We start from the raw sequence: 13,187 nt of genomic DNA, 5'->3' as shown, positions 1-13,187 counted from the left end.
CCTGTCGGACCAACGCCGGCCTCCTCCACCTGTCGGACCAACGCCGGCATTGCGGAGGACAGGCGGAGGAGGCTGGCACCGGCCTCCTCCACCTGTCGGACCAACGCCGGCCTCCTCCACCTGTCAGACCAACGCCGGCCTCCTCCCGCTGTCCGGAGGTGAAACTCCTCGCAGGCTGTGTGACATCATCGTAAAGCTCGGGGGTTCCTCTGGTGAAACGTGGGGCTCCAGTTCCCGACATCACTCCAGATTAAATACTAAACGCTGACAGGAACCTCCTCAGCGTCCTGCAGCGGTCTGCCACAGCTGGCCCCGCCTTCTTCTAAGGAGGTAACTCCGCCCACACAATCAGCCCACAGAATCTCTAAAAACAAGTCTTTAACGTTTGAAACCAGAGGAATGGACCGCTGGAGGGTTTCATGATGGTGTTTAACTCAAAGACAAACAGGAAAAAAAAGGCAGATTGGATCGTACCTGGAGGCGAGGCAGTTTGGAAGCAGTTAAAAACAAGAGAAACGTCCTTTGAACAGCGCCGCTGAAACAACGTGGTTAGACCGCCGCTGTGACGGGAGCGGCGATGCGTCCGCCTCACATTGTTGGTTCATGAAAGCAGCAGCCGAGCCCTTCTCAGATATCCGAACTCTGCTGCTTCTCAAATGACTCCTGGCTTACACGAGACTGAGAACAAACATTTTCTTTCTACAAAAACAACCATCAAAAAGTGAAAAGTGAACTTGGTGAACTTTAACCTGAGCTCAGCTGATTACCTGATACCTGAATTACTTGGAAAATATCTAATCTGGTTAAGGATTATTCTGTTTACCTTTAAAAAGCACCTATGGTTGGTAAATAAGGTGAAAATACAGCTTCATAAAAACCTGCCTGGATGGTTTTTTATGCACTATAAAAGGGGCCAAATCACACTTCCTGTAAAAAGTATTTAAACAAAAGGAGACGTAACAACGGGATTTTATAAATGGGTTCAAACAAACCAACAACTTCATGTTTTTTATTAATGCGACTGAGAAAACCTTTCAATAAACGGACTTTATGAATGAAAGTTTGATTCTGCTGCTTCTGATTGGTTAAAATAAATCCCTACAGGAGAAAATCAAACTCCTCTGAGGTTCTCTTTGTTGGTTTCTTATTAGTCGGCGTTGATGAAGGCGTCACCGTCGCCTCTGAAGATATTAGTCAGAACTGATAAAAACCTCATGATGTTTAAAGTCGTCTAAGGCGTATTTAACCTTTTTTACCTGCTGAAGGATCAAAAACGCCTTCGAAGCAGAAAAAAAATGTGTTTTCAGTGAAGAGAATCTGTGAAACTCCTGTAATGTTTATATTTCTCAGTTTGAGGATTTATTATCTGTGACTGCCGGCCTGTCTGGGGTCAGACTCTGTCTCCTGCTGGCGCTCTGCCAGCTGTCTCCATGGCAACAGGAAACACGAGCCACAAATAGCAGGGTATCCCTCCGCCGTGATGGGCCCCCCCCGTCACCCTCCTCCCGAAACCTCACGTCCCTCCGCAGCAACAGATAGATCTCATCGTGGAAAAATACAGAAAATAAGAAATAAAACTCTCCATCTGCAGGATTTCAGTGCACCGCCAAATTATAGGTTAATAAAATCAGTAAATCAATAAATGCCTGAACATAAAACAAAGAGTTTCTGATAAAAAAAATTATTTTATTTAATCAAATCCCTCATTAAAAATCTTAACTGATATAAATAATGCTAAAAAGTTCATTTATTACACTTTTTTTGTAAGACATGTTATCCTTCTAAACCTGGAAATTATGACCTCTAATTACTTAATAACGACTAAATTAATTCAGATTCATTCTAATTGTCACTTTGAGTCTCTGTTTCTGTTTGTTGTAGCACAATTTAATGTGTAAATAGACACAAGATTGATTTAAATTTAAATATTTATGTTTAATACGGACGGAGGGAGTTAAATTGAACGACTTTGAAGACTTAAAATAATTGTCTGATTTGTTTTGTTGCACCGGCCTCGAGGTGACATGCTCCTCCAGTCGGTTCGATTTCTACAACACATCTCAAAGTTTATTTTGAAAGGATCATAAAGTGGAAACTCTGGTCACGGATGAGCTCAGCCGATGAATGAAGGAACTGAAATACATCCGGCTAACAGAAACGGCAGCAGCACACGTCTCTGTGCCTGAAGCCTCTGTTTTATCAGCCGCACTGCGAGACGTAAAATCACGAAGCTGAGATTAGCGTTTGTTATTGTTGTGTTGCATTAACAAGTCCTGTGCGAGTAAAGGACAGTAAGAATGTGCAGCGAGAGGCAGAAGCTGCTTTAAGTTGGTTTTCTGTTTGTCAGTCCCTCCAGGATTTCGCGGGCTAAAATGCCTGATTTCGCGGGGCATTTTCCTAAAAGTTGCAATTTTTTTTTACTAAAATCAATGAAAAACCATAACTTTTAATATATAAACCAAAACTACTTCCTGGTTTTGTAAGATAATTCCCAACAAACATTGACATTCTCAAAAGGTGCTTTATTTGAGAACTTTGATAGCTTCTAAACTGACATTCATGAGCATTTCTGGATTGTCCCTGGTCTGCAGCTCTCCTCACATGTTTTGCAGACACAAAGTGTTTNTGCAGCTGGGGAGGAAACTGGTTTGCTGAAATCTTTGTGGGCAAATGTGAAGCATTAGCGCACATTTTGGCTTCGGTCGCAGCTCCTGCACGCTCCCGGCATTCTGATGTTAACAGGAAGTGACGTCACGTGTCTTCTTCCTGAGTTATTTGGGGTTATTTTGTATTCCACGCTACACAAACCCACAAAGAAGAGACTAGACCGCAGAAACGGTGGCGAATCACTTTAGAAACAATAAATATTGGGTTAAAGTTGCGGTGTTTTGGACAAAGTTGCGATTTCGCAGGTTTGCTTAATTTTGCGTTAATAGTTGCGATCGCAACATCGCAAAATCCTGGAGGGTCTGGTTTGTAGTCGTGGTTGGCAGGCGGAGGGCGAGTCCAAACGGGACGAAGGAAGGCCGAGGATTGACGGCTCAAATGTCCGGAAATAAATTAAACAACAACAGTGGTTTCGGCGTTAAACACCCATCCCTTGCAGTTCTGTTAAACTTCAAAATAAAGATGCAAAAATGAACGAACGCAGGTATTAAATCCTGAAGCGAATGTAAGCGTTTTATGTTCTAAAGCTAGAACCCCTTCAGTAATTGTGGCTTCATCGTGGGAGTGCTCCTCATCGGAAGCTAAATTTGTTTTCAGCCGGGGTTAGATGAATGTTTTAGGCTCTGAATATTATATTAAAAAAAGAAAACTCCTCAAGGCTCGTTTGAAAGGGCTTTTGTTTTGAAAACTACGTTACACGTTCATCTGGTGGCCTTTGAAGATTAAATCCGAGTATATATCCGGGTCCCTCTTCCTGTCGTCGCCGTTTGTCTGCTCCGATCCGCGTGGCACGACAAGCCTGCCCAACATCCTAAAGGTTAATTAGACGTGAACTTTCCATCGCGGAGACCGACAACTCGTCCTAATCCGCGCGTTCGCGCTCACACAACGAGCGTACTCGAGCCCAGCGGGACGCGGCCACTTCAGGACGGGGATCCTGACCCGACGCTGCTGGGCATGCTCAGTACAAGCCTGCGAGGCGAGCAGCCCTGGCAGTGACACCTTGGCACGCTGTCATGGCAACACATCAAGTAGGAGGCATGTGGCCGCTGGGAGAAGAGGCTGGAAAAAGGGGGGAGTAAAAGGTGGCGAAGAGGGAAGCTGGCGAGTAAAGGAAAAATAAAAATAGATTTCTCTACAGATGCATCGATCAGAGTTCATCCTGCCATTTCCACTTTTGTCCGATTCAATTTTCTCTCTCAGATCTATATTTGACGATATGAAAAACATTATTTCTCTGTTTTCTGGTTAAAGATTCGTGATCGTAGTGAAATAATTACAGCAGAAAAACTTTAACATCCTGTCCAACTGGCACCAAGACGCAGAGCTTTCTCTCTCTGTGTCGCAGGAAATCTACAGATTATATATTTAATGTTATTAAACACAAGCATTTAAACAATTAAACAATAAAAGCTTCTTAAAAAGCCAGAATATGGCATATAATGCACCATAACACAAGACAGACAGTTTTTCCTGCAAGATCTCCATTTTGAATAAATTCCTCTAATCTAATATAATATTTGGGAGAAGAAAAACAACTTTTACTTCTCATAAAGAGATTAAATCTTTATGTGTGCCCTCAGGTTTCAAGTTATAGGTCTCACAAAGTAAAATAGGCTTAAATGTGTTAGAAAATATTTTCTTTTTTGAGTCTTCACTCAGTACAAATGTCACACCAAAGACATGAAATTACGAATAATTTGCCTTTTTCTTTTAAATTATTATTATTATTGTACAACCTGATGATTTTAAATGTGTTTGATAAATAAACTGACTTGAATTTATTCAGCTGTGGTCAAAGAGTAGGAAAACAAAACAAAAAAACTTAAAAATATATAAATAAATAGAGAGAATAAATTAAAATTACTCATTAAGTAAAAGTTTTTGAGTGTTGGCAGCATAGACAGTAGACCTGTTGTAGACCAGCAACCAGAACCTGGAAGCTGAAGCCGGACTGGGACCAAACTACCCTTCAGGCTGGTTCCAGTACAACTTTTAAGCCCCGCCCCCTCCACGGAAACAAACAGGACCTTGGTGTTTGGTAAAACTTAAAATAGTTTGCGTCAGATCATGTTTTTCAGCTGACTCGTACTGGCTTTAGCTGTAATTAGTTAGCTTAAACAAAAGCTTGTGTGCGGGGGAGTGGGCGGGGCTTAAAGCTCTCAAAGACTCTGGTTCCAAAAATACAACATGGCAGCCGCTGTAGATCTGATTGGGTCCTGCAGGCTTCAACAATGAGAGGAGGAAGTTGGTCCATCAGTATAGTTGTCTATTAGGAACGTGAAGATTAACCAGTGCATGAACGTGCACGTGCACATGCACGCTGTGACTACATGAGTGGAGCAGCCATGATGCAGGGATTAAAGCCAGAAGCGTCAGGATATTACATCTTTGATCCGGTTTAATGAGTAAATGAGTCTGAGAGCAGTTTCATTTCTACATCAACTACAGGAAATATATTAGAAAAATCTAAAAAGTAGTTAAAAAAAGGATTCCCTCTTTTCTTCTCCTGGCTGCCATTCCTGCTGTTTAGCAGTAATCATTTAAAATAATTATAAAAAACATTGTCATCCAGGATGACACCAGTGTTTGGAAGATCTGATTTTTTATTAGCAGCCCCTGCTGTTCAGGAGGAGAACTGCAGCAGCGCAGATATATAAACTCTGGAGATCAACTAATATTAAATAAAGTAGATTAACTTATCTAACTAAAAAAAATAAGGTCTTTAAATACAGGCTCTCTTTAACGCCGCGCTAAATCTGTCATTTTAATATCGATGCATCTAAAGCGAGTTTATTTGCTTCGTTTTTACACGGAGGTCTGAAAACTGACATGACTGGAAATAAAAAGCTAAAGGAAACGATGAAGATATTAAAGGTCGCATTTAAAGGTCAGCACAGAAATATGACGTTTGCACCTATTTGTGCTCTGACTGAGTAATAAACCAATTATTTTACTGTACGTGTGGGCTGTTTTTGTGCTGATGTTTCTGCTGCGTGCAAACAGACCAACGGACCAAAACAAGAGCCAGAAAGAGCGAGTCGGCATCTTTGATCGCGTTCGTACACCACGACCACAACTCGTCTGTTTGTGTGGGTTTGTCCAGCGGGCTGATGGGCGTCGTGGTGCGACGTGACACGGATCACGATGCTAAGATTGACTGTAAGCAGACGTGGTCATCAGCAGAAGCTCACACACACGAATGTAGACGACGATGACGCGCAGCTCAGCGTGTGTGAAGAACAGTCTGGGTATTTCCAGCAGGCGACCTGCCAGTAATCTCAGTGTTCCGCCCAGAAACCCCTCTGCCGTCTGGTTCTTCTCAACCTTTCAGCCATTCTCTTACAGTCCCTCAGTCTGCAAACAGCATGGGATGGAGCTAATCTTTACACTTGTTCCACCGGAAATCAATACTTGGTTGAGGCTCAAGCTGAGAAGCAACAGGATATTTTTGTGGCTCTGTTACGTCGACGGCTAACATCATGGCTGTTTACTTCATCTTCTACAGTCAGCTGCACAAAACATTTCCTAATTAATCCTCATTCCTCGTTAACGCCGTCGCCCAAGTCTGTCTGTGTTCAAGCTAACCGACGTCAGCCTTTGTCTGCGTTTTCTAGTCATTAATTGGGTCCAAATGAGGGATTTTGGTTCAAAGACTTCACGTTTGGCCCTGTGTACATCTAGCAATGAGCACTATTATTGAACTCTGCAGCCAGTCCAGATGAGCCCTGCTTCGTGAGCTTTGCAGCGATTCTTCTCACAGGATCCAGTGCCGTAAAAGAGCGTTACAAACATTTTTATCTCCGGGGAAGGAGCGTGGTCAGATAATAAAAAACCGGAGCAAACGTCTCTGTGATTGTAATCGGAGATTCGGAGATCGACGGCAGTGAGTTCAGCAGACAAACTCAGAGATGATGATTGCATCTTCCTCTTCACACTCCTGTTGCCATGACAACAGAGTCACATCAGCCTAATCCTGTCACAGTCTGACAGCTTTATTTAGCTTCGATGAGAGATCCATCTCCGAACGTTTTATTATGTTAAATCTGAAGTCATTTATTTGGAATAAAAAGGGGCCTTTTTAACCAAAGAGCTTTGAATTTTCCCCCCCAAACATCTGAAACTTCTTGGAAATCATGATAAATGTGTGGCTACTTCAAACCAAAGAGGAGAACTTCTGCTTTAGGATCAACGTTGATAAATTACACTTTTGTAAAAGTGTTTTTTTCTCCAGTATGAAGTGTACAGTGCAGGTTTGGTCGCCGTCCAGACATTTTTAGGACAAGGTCTTAGTTTATGCATGTTTTATAGGAGCATAAATCCTTATTAAAAGACTCTGAGTGCAGCTGGTTAAATATTTGATGTATTATTAAGCAAAAACAAAAGATGAAGCCACAAACTGAGCTCATGAAAAACTACGTCATAAATAATAATAAAAAAAATTTTTAAAGACAACAACTGCTGTTTTTTTTTAGCTCAGGTTTGAAAAGCTGCAGCATACACCCGTTTTCCTTTCGAATCAGATAAATAAGTGAGACAAAAAGACAACAACGGGAGTCATTAGGAACAGTTACTGAGTTATCTTGACCAGAGATAAAATAAACGACCTCCCGGAGTCCATCGCTGGTTTATATCAAAGATCTGCAGCCGACACTCTGAAAGCTTTCTCTGCAAACCTTGGCTGCTGCTTAGTCACTTCCACATTAAGCTAATTCCTCACCTATATATTGGTTTTTTTGCACATTTGACATTTTTCTCCTTTCAGTGACATGCAGTAATACAGGAGGGAGCTTCCTATCAGCAATAACCGAGGGGATTTATTACTTCTTTAGGCGCTGAACCGCCTCCACACTGAAGATTAAAACCAAAGCTGTTTGTTTGTTTTTAATAAGCTGAAATGAGTCCTGGGAATAAGGAGAGTAAATGACACAACACACACAAACTAACCTTACTGTCCAACTACAAGCTGAGGTCGTTAAATTACACGCAAATCTTCCCAGAGTTCATAACACCTGAAGTCTAAAAATGAGTTTTGCAAAAAAAAAAAAAAGCTGCACAAACTGATTTAGTCTCGTCTTTTTGGTTATTGGTGAGTTAATTAAATCAAATGTTTTGAGATCTCACAAAATGTGTAACACTCGGCTACTACCACGTAAAACGTACCGAGTTACAGCCGTTTTTTTAGCTGTGGCAGCCATCTTGAAAGGGGTTGACTCCAAATCTTATTGACATGTTAACAGTTTGTTTACCTCCTGGGAGTTTCATTAAAATCTGTCCAGTGGTTCTCGATATTTTGCTAACGCTACACGGACAGGCGATAATTATCTCAACTCAGACCTCCTTCTTATAAGAAACAAGATTATAAGCAGTTTTTTTTGTTTATAAAGGATGAGAGGTTGAAGTAACTGTGACTCTCCTTCACCAGAAGCAAAGAAAGAGGTGTGATTTATTACCGCAGCAGCAATAAGCTGAGTGGAAAGATGAATTAGTCTGGGGAGCAGGTTTCCAGAGATGTTCAAGAATAAAAAAAAGTTCAGAGGATAATTCTAAAAACGTCATAAGACAGACTTTTGCATCTTTAACGCCAATACCAAAATAAAACAAAGAAGTCTTTGATTTATTCTGATTAAATCAAGAGGAATAACTTCAAAACTTGTGTACAGCTGAGGATTAGAGGTTATTAAAACCGAGATCTTTAGCAGAATCGATTTGCAGTTTTCTGCTGATTACAGCAAACAGAAAGGTTCGTTCACGTCCCGATCACCTCTCTGCGCCTGCACGCGTGCAGCAGCGGCCCGGCCGCCGGAGCCGGAGCCGGAGCCGGGCTTCTTCCTGTTCCTGTGAAGTCGCAGGAACGGGAGCCAAGCGCAGCATTCTGCTCCGCGGCTGCCTCAGCAAAAACACAATATGTTGGCTCCAAGGGACCACACTGGCAGGAACTCTCCCCCCAAAGAGCATCATCGGTTCATTATACTGTTCGCTGCGGATTTGGCCCGAGTGGCCGTACAGATAGCAGGCGGGGAAACGGGCAGATCACTGGATGATGAATAGTAGATGTGTGAATAAACAAAGAATGCCTGAGTCAGCTAGACCTGCTTTACTAAAGAATCATGAACTTTTTTTCCCCCCATCGGTGTCTAAACTCATGAAAGAAAGGCTTAATAAGAACACGGCTTTCTGCATTTGTCTGGAAACTAACCTGATTATCAGCTGTTACACAAACGCTTGTTTCTGTTTTGTTAAACTGGACTCAGTAACACTTGGTCTGCTAATTAAAAATTCAGAGTTGCTGATCTTTCAGAACTAGTTCCTATTCACTAAAATAATCCCATGAAGCTAGAAACGAGACACAGCTTCTCTGCTTAAATCTCATTTTTCACAGACTGAAACAGTCGTAACATCGAGTGAGAAAAACTGCAGCAAACTGAACGACCCGCACCTCTCAAGCACGCCAAGAAACGACTATCTGCATGAATAACATCCTGATAAACTGAAGGCTAAGAGGACGAGCATCTTCAGCTGAGAAGTGACAGATCCCCACATGATCTGCTCGGACTCAGCTACTGCCACGCCAAATTTCAGCTCAATATCTGCAAATTTTAGATTTGTTTTTGAGGTCAGTTGGCTGTGGAAGCAATATTGAAAGGCGGTTCATCCAAATCTGTTCACTGGTTCATGAGATATTTTGCTAACAGTACAGAATGAGCACATGATGCGTTTTTGTTTTTGGAGGTGGCGGTCAATCTGCAGTTAAATGACAATCTTATGAAGTATAAAAGCTAATATTTTCAGGAAAAAGCCCCGCCCCCTGCTGTGACCGACTCCGGGGGGGCGAGACCCAAGGAGGCCGGCTCTCTGAGCGAGCCAGGAGAATTTTAGAGCAAGCATCCCTTCGGTTAATGTTACGCTTCAAAGCTCGCACTTCCTGCTTTAGACACGAGCCTGCAACAGGAGGACCCGGCCGAACCCGATCGGTTGCTGGTTGCAGTGTTTAAGGTCTTATCGGATGTCCTCAGAAATGTCTGCCTCGACAGGAATCCCGACCTGTAGCAGGAGCGTTCCGGCTGGGATTACGTCCTGGTTTAGAGTAACCAGTCCGAGTCCAGCCGGAGCAGAACCCTGAAGGAGGAACCTGAATAACTCCAGGATAATTCTGCTTTTCGGTTGTTGTTTGTTTGTTTACACCTCTGCAGAAACAAACGATATCTTGACTTAAATCTACAGAAGCAGCGACCAGTTGGACGACTTCACTTTGGTTTAATTAGCATAAAAACAACATTCCTATTGTTACCTGATAAACCATCAACTGTTTACCAGCAAAATGCACGAAAGACATGTAGATAAGAAGTGATTCTTCTAAAAAAACAAATGCTCTAAAATAAACAGTTTAGGTGTTTTTCAGTACATAACAAGGTTCATTTTGTGAAACTTTAATTCGATTTAGAGTCAAATTTTAAAATTGTTCTTTATTCTCAGCAGTTGCACAGAATATGCAACATATGGCAAAGAATTTGCATTTATTTAAATAATTTATTTCATGTTTGTGATGGTATCTTACAGAACTATGACTGCAGTGCTGTGCACACATTTTGAGATATCACTCGTTTATTTATATATTCCTTCTAAAAAGAAGCAAAGTATAACAAAAACCTAAAAAAAATCAGATTTTTATTTTTAGACAAATAGAAGGTCAGGAAACAAATGTTTTTCCATACTTTATTGTCCTTTTTCCTTACTTTTTAAGACCTAGAAAACATTAAACATTTTAAACTAAAATGTGACCTTTTATAGCAGAAATTAATCGATTATAGGTACAACATTGCTTTAAAATCCCAATGTGAACAAAAACCTGAGCTTTTTTTCGGCTTACATTAACAATTTGCCATTATAACAATCAAATAAGTGAGACATTCTCTCTAACTTCATATAAGAGATTGGATGTGCTGCAGCTGCCACTTCATCCTGACAGTATTGACTCTGCAGAGGGTGTGGGCTGAATATGACTGAACGTGGGCAGCCTTGTTATATAAGCAGAAGTCCACTTCTCTGGATAAAGCAACAGAAAAAGCAGTGATGGAGCAGGTGAGCACACGCTGCTCACCCTCTTCCTGGCAGCGTGCACGTTAGGACCGTCCGGACAAGCCATGAGACGGCCTTTTGGGAAACGTCGATCTAAGATGCCTCTTTTTTTTTTTGCGTTACATAAACAGAAAAGTTGGAAAATTCTCGGTGTTTACGGACTGAAACACGAATTAGCAGCAAAAAACAAACAGCCTGGAGGTTTAGGCTAGTTTATTAATAGAAGCAAAAACAAACCCTCCTGTTTGATCTAATTATTTGCAGATTGGGAGAAACTCCTCCTTTATTTGTTTGTGTTTGGATCCGTTTCCCTGTAGTGGTAGTTTGTCCTGTTCCAGTTGAATGAAAGCCTGGAAATAAGATCTTCATCTTTGGAGAGGCGGCAATAAATCAAATTAACTTCATTTATGAAGCACGACAGACGTATTTCTGAGGAGAAATCAGTCTTTCAGTCAGAAGCAGAGGTGGATTTCTTCTCTGAAAGTGCAACGTATCCCGCAGTCCGAGCAGAAAGCAGAAACGATTCTTTAAAATTAACAGCCGAGCTTAAATAAATCATACTTTAATTAAAAACCTAGCCTTCCCTTCCTTTAAGGAAGGCACGTCACCCACTGACTTTTAGGTTAGCGTTTAAAAATAAGAGAAATAAAAGAAATGAAATTAAATGTTTTGCTCAAAAACTTGAAAATAACACGGCATCCTGTTAGCACTTGGAGTACGTGTTATTTGTACCTCAACATCTGTCAAACTGACTGAGTTAGAGACACTTCTGTGTTGGCTAAGATCACTTTGCTGTAGCGGCCATCTTGAATCGAGTTGCCTGCAAAAGTTAATCAGCTGCAGGCGTGCAGGTAAGGATTTCTAACGAGATACGTCTGTCAGAGGCGAGCAATAATCAGTATAGATGCCAGGTTTGTTTTCCAGAAAATGGGATAATTTACCTGATGAGCTGAGACTAAAGTGACATCTCAGACGGGTTTGTTGTCACCCATCGATTGTTTTTACATTTAACACTCCAGCCTTTCAATTTGAGGTTTCACGTGAAGCCGCCGCCTCTCCACCTGATGACTAACTCCCACCGCTCCTCCCGCCTCCCAGCAGGTCTCCGGTTGCCACGGCTACGTCCATTAACACACCTGCTAAGCTCTCAGATCCCCCGAGCGACTCTGGAGCTCCTCTCCATCGACCGTCACAGCCCTCAGAACAAAACAAGCTCCGGCAGGCGGGCAGAGCCGCTCGCTTCAGTTTAAATGTTAGTTTCATTAACCGAGCAACAGAAAACCCACATCTTTTGATTAGCGCTGAATTCTGTTGATTAGCAGGAGACAAAACGGAGAAATGTCTGCTCATCCTGACCTTCAGAATAAATGTTTTATAGGAGCGGTGAGTGTCAGTATCTGGAGACTCTGTGATTGATCGTTTTACTCTGAAAAACAACAACAGGAGCTTCTACGTTGTTGACATGTTATTATATTAATGTTATATTTGAGCAACAAACTCATTCCAGCTCCCACTAATTCAGACAGCAAATAAAGGATTTTTTATAAAAAAAAATAAAACAGAGTTGCAGCCATTTTTGATCAAACCTTAAATCTAAAGTTATGATGAGATAAAGCAAGATGTTAAGCGTTGTGGATGACTCTCAGCTACTACCACACCAGATTTTAGCTCAATGTCTGTAAAACTGACTGAGTTTTAGCTATTTTTCTGTTGGCTGAAGTCAGTTAGTTCTGGCTGCCATCTTGAATTGGACTGACTAGACGTACTTTCAGAAGGTTTAATTAAAATCTGTGTAGTGGTTTATGAATTCTAGAATTGGCTGAGTTGTAGCCATTGTTCTAAGGTCGCTTAGCTGTGGCGGCCATCTTGAAATGGGTTGGCTCCACAAGCCAGTCAGTTGCAGGCGTGCATCCAGTGGTTACTTCTTGAAGGTTTTATTAAAAACCATCCAGTAGCTCATGAGATATTTTGCTAAAGCAGCAAAAACATCATCCTTCGCCTTTATAAAGATGGCAGCTTGCTCAGCTCCAACCTCCATGTTCAGAGGGGGGAAAGAAGCCAAGTTGTACCGGTCAGCTGAGACAGCAGTCCGTTTACTGACAAATCATCTTTAATCGAGGCCCTCTGACTGGAATCTAATAGCATTTTTCTTGTTAAATATCAGATAACTCTCACCATTAACACAAACATCTCAGGATTCATTTTCTCCCTTCAGTAGAGGTGGATATTTCTTGGATTTTCCCAGATTATTCATCCTGCGTGTTGTTTGCTTCACCATTTTACTGTGGTTCATCTCTGCAGATGTGTGTTCAACAAGTGGAGAAGCTGAGGAGATTTGTCAACATAAAACAATCTTTTCTTTTTTTGTTTTTAACATAATGACTGTAGGTCGTCCTGGTTTCACTGCCTGTTCTTTTATTCCTTTGAAAGCCTCTTGGCCT

This window comes from Kryptolebias marmoratus, linkage group LG17 (assembly GCF_001649575.2).
Source record: "Kryptolebias marmoratus isolate JLee-2015 linkage group LG17, ASM164957v2, whole genome shotgun sequence".
NCBI classification, from domain to species: Eukaryota; Metazoa; Chordata; class Actinopteri; order Cyprinodontiformes; family Rivulidae; genus Kryptolebias; species Kryptolebias marmoratus.
The sequence above is the reverse complement of the archived record's forward strand: the minus strand, read 5'-3'. Positions refer to the sequence as shown.